General features: G+C 42.4%; 1 long non-coding RNA gene across 3 annotated transcripts; it reads right to left on the bottom strand.

Moving 5' to 3' along the window:
* Positions 1-391: 391 nt before the first annotated feature.
* On the bottom strand, positions 392-3,904 carry LOC125522024 (uncharacterized). Of its 3 annotated transcripts, none has more exons than XR_007289602.2 (4): positions 3,277-3,904; positions 1,820-2,023; positions 925-1,000; positions 392-824 (listed from the first exon to the last, which is right to left on the bottom strand). It is a non-coding gene; the product is annotated as an uncharacterized LOC125522024 (long non-coding RNA). The 3 variants fall into 3 exon arrangements; XR_007289601.2 differs by having other exon boundaries at positions 3,230-3,903; XR_007289600.2 differs by having other exon boundaries at positions 1,820-3,897.
* Positions 3,905-4,409: the final 505 nt, after the last annotated feature.

The raw sequence follows: 4,409 nt of genomic DNA, 5'->3' as shown, positions 1-4,409 counted from the left end.
GCCAAAACTTTGAGGTAAATTGTGTTCCTCTCACTACTATAAGTCCATGTTTTACCTAGAGCCATATACCCTAGGTGAAATGAGAAAAACCCTAGGGAAAGACTTTACCTACAACTTGCCCTAGGTAAAGAACCCTAGGTGTAGTATAGTCGGGAAAGACCTCTTTCCCTAGGGTGCATGTGGCAAGCTCTAGGGAAAATTTCTTTACCTAGGGGCACAAGCCCTAGGGAAAGATTGTAGGGTCCATCCAAATTTTGCCACCCCACAAATTCCCCTACCATTCTTTCCCTACCAGATGTTTGAGTAATACCCTAGGGATAATCATATTCATATTTTTCATGTACAAATATTCAATTCAAATTAAAATTCATATCCAATATAATTCAAATAATTAAATTCGAAGTCATAATTCAAATTTATAAATTGCAACCAAAATTCCTCTTACACATCAGATTATCAATGAACACATACATCACACTCGGGGTCAAAATATACATCGTACATAGGGCAAGCATTTTGTACAAAACAACATCTTACAGGTATTGCAACTTAGAAGTTGTTCACATTCTACTGAACTATGCCAACTGTCCTTGATAAGCAAAGCTAGCTTGTTGTCCATGTGCATGTCATCACTGCTCTCTACAATTTTCGAGCTCTTGTCGTCAAGCTCATCATCATCTTCAATAACTCAACAGAAACCTCATCTTTATCGATTTTTTGTTTTTCAGATAAAGTACGACACTGTTGGCATCCAAGACACCATTATCTAACTACAGAGGTAACTCACATCATCCATTTGATGATTAGGCCAACCCAAAGTTTCCCTACATTGAATGCAAAATTAGAGCACTCAAGAGAAGCAGAACCAATCAATCTGATATGAAAAAGACTGATCTCGCACCAAATACTAACATGAGAAGTTACCTTACACCACCTCGTGTCTTTTTTCCATATAATGGCACACAAGTTTTATCGCCTTTGCATCATCTTCTTCTCTTACCTATACATAAGGTATTTCAGTAATATATAAAGTAACAAAGAACATGGCGTACAACATATCAGTTTACTAATTAGCACACTGCATTACAAAAATCACAAATAGGTTTAATAATTGAAATGGATGCACACTGCATTACAAAAATGTGAACTGATCAAACCCAAAATCAAGTTTTATCAGAGTAATAAGCTATCGGTTGGCAACAAGTAACTTCCATTCATAGATTTCGATGAAACTCAAATTCTTAGACCACTATAGCGACCATGCAATATCAACAGTGGAAAATATATATTCGAACAAAAACATATTGAAGCTTTACTAAGACAAAAGTTATGCATCAGTTGATTATTCTTCATATCCTCCATCACTTGGTCATCTCACAATAATCCTAGTCAGTACCCATAAAGAATGTCAAAACACATGGATTAAATTTGGAGATACGGCCAAAATCTGTTCACAGTTCTAATGCAGAGAGAAAATCTCAGATATTTGACTAGGTAGCAATTTGCTCCTAGGAGTTCCATAAGACATAATATAGTTATACAACAGTGTGTAAATGGCGTGTTGCAACATAAGTGGCGACTTTTCTTATACTCCCTCCGTCCCAAAATAAGTGTCTCAACTTTGTACTAACCTTAGTATAAAGTTGTACTAAAATTGAGACACTTATTTTGGGACGGAGGGAGTATATCATTTCTGGCATAAGAAACTGCATAAGAAGATGCAAAATAGACTACATAATTGCTGGAAGCACGTGTGATTGATGGCCATGCCATGAATATTGAAAATCTATCACTAGACAGAACTTTTATGTGGAAGTACCTTAGATAATAATTGCACATGGTATCTTGTTCCTCTACGGTGTACCATGAAAACATCAAACAAGCATCTGAGTGAACACCCGGAAGCTCCTGCCATAGTTTGCCAACTGCAATTGATTGCGAGAAGGGTCCTACCATCATATCGTTGTGAAACATCTTTTCTCTAGCTCTCTCCTCTTTCTCAAGCCTTCTCAATTCTTTGATGCTGCCAATGGCAAGGGAAAAATTAAGTGAAACATGATATTATCAACATAAGTATAGTAAAATAAACTAAAATAAAGGATCAAACCGTTTCCATCTTAGTAATTCCAAAGAGAAAGAAGGGAAGTTACAATACATCACCATGTATAATTTCAGTGCAGTTAGAATAATAAACCACCCAATTTCTAACATGTTATCTACCAAAAATATCATTTTGACACATGAATGTATATTGCCGAACAAACGGAGTCTATGAGGGCGGGTTCGTCTCCTCTACAGTTTATTGTATGGGTGCAGTAGCCTATAATATCAACCGTCCATGCTAATCCAATGGATCTCCTTAGTTCCACTCGATTCTCTCATTAAATCACAAAAACACCACCATGGATTAGAGACGCGTGACGGCGGTCGTAAGCTCCCCACGCAGACCGGTTTGGTTGTCCATGTAGCCTGCAGGTGAAATCAGCACGCAGGGCGCCAGCATCGTCGTATGTCCAGATCTTGCAAACCTAGAAACAAGGCTTTACGCGGCTACTGAAACAGGACACCATCACCAGACTACAACATTTGTTAGATCAATGCTAAGTAACTCATGCATTGGCCAAGTAATTCATGCATCGAGACATGGTAACTCCAGATAACAATCATAGGGCTACAAGAACTCACAATTTCTCAAAAAATGATGGTCTCCTTGAGGAACTTATGCTCCGGTCATGCAGGCCATTTACAAGGCAGGCCATTTATAAGGCGGGCAAGCTCCCGGCCTCCGGCTGTGGCGCCGCCGTGCGTTTCAGTTTCACACGCACGCTGACAGCTAAGCTGGCCGGTGCCGTGCGTTTCAGTTTCACAAGCACGCTGACAGCTAAGCTGGCCGGCCCAAGCAGCCGGAGGACCGCCATTCTTCCGGCATCATTACAGTTTTTGTTTTTGATTAATAACATAATTAAGGCAGATGAAAGAGAGCCTTTGGATTGAAACTGACTGTAGATTTTGAGAGCAACAACATGCGTATAGTAATACAGATGGTTGGCAAGCAAGGGAACAAACCGAATCTGACAATCACACAAACATGTACCTTCAGATATTTAAAGGTTGCATCAATGACTCATGTTACAGACTAATGTTCTAATACAACCAACAATGACAAATCAAATATACACAAAATAGCATCTAGAGGATCTATGAACCAGTAAGATAAGGGGATATGGACCTTGTTAGCGGCGGAGGCATGGTGGTGGACTAGGTGGTAGGGCAGACCTGCTTGGGCATCAAGGGGATCGTCGGCGTGGATCCTTGATTCGAGAAGGGGAGAAGGAACGGTGACCCGGACACCATGGCTCCTTGCGTGGTGGGAGGCGACGGATCCTGCTCACGGGGACCTCGCCCCAGTGCTCGTCGGCTTGGATCTGGTTCTTCCTCTCCGGTCACTAACTCACAGCAGGGAGGGGTGGTGGCACACTTGGAAGACAAGGGGAAGGGGCTACCGAGATGAGGGGCACGGACAGCACGGACGCAACCTGCACCAGCTCCGCCGGCATCTCCTTGCTCCATGCTGGCATCGGTGGCAAGGGCGACTTTGGAAAGAAGTGGATCGGAGGAGAAGGGACCGGCGGCGGCTCGTTTTTGGGTGAGAAGGCAGAGGGGGAAGAAGACCTAGGGGCTGTTTGGATTGAACCCAAACCAGCCCTGCCAAAACGATGGCCTGCTAAATTTTTGGCGAAGGAAATCGCCGCCAAGAACTCACCCATATACTAGTACAAAATCACAACGGCTGGTCAAAAAATTGGCAGCCATCGAGAGATTCGGCTGCAATCCAAACGGCTGCCCATCTTGTGGTCAACGACCAAAATTTTGGAAAGGCAGCCTTTGACAGCCATCCAAACAGACCCCTAAAGCGGGCGCCCTTCTCCCTGTGAAGTGGGTCCATGCCAAAATATCGCATAGGACAGCCCGCCAACGCAAAAAAAAGGCGCGTCCACCTCTTTCACACGGGAATTTCTCTTTCCCTAGGGTGTACTATTCACGTCTGTTCTTTACCTTGAGGAGATGAATAAGCTCTAGGTAAAGAATTTGGCCCTAGATAAAATCGTTGATTCTAGTAGTGTTTATCTGATACAATGGTCCTAGGAACTCCATGCAGACATACGATCCTGGTCATGTATATCTTGGCCAACTTCGCATTTGTATAGGTGATTTTCACTGGGATAAAGTGAGCCACTTTGGTCAAGCGATCAACTACTACCCATATAGAATCATATCCTAATTTGGTCCTGGGTAATCCGGTGATAAAATCCATGCCAAGTTTATCCCACTTCCATTCGGGTATCAGCATAGGTTGTAACAATCCTGCTGACTTTTGATGTTCAGCCTTCACTCTCTGACATACATTA

Source organism: Triticum urartu, chromosome 7A, assembly GCF_056163025.1.
Source record: "Triticum urartu cultivar PI428250 chromosome 7A, HENAU_Tu73, whole genome shotgun sequence".
NCBI classification, from domain to species: domain Eukaryota; kingdom Viridiplantae; phylum Streptophyta; class Magnoliopsida; order Poales; family Poaceae; genus Triticum; species Triticum urartu.
The sequence above is the reverse complement of the archived record's forward strand: the minus strand, read 5'-3'. Positions and strand labels throughout refer to the sequence as shown.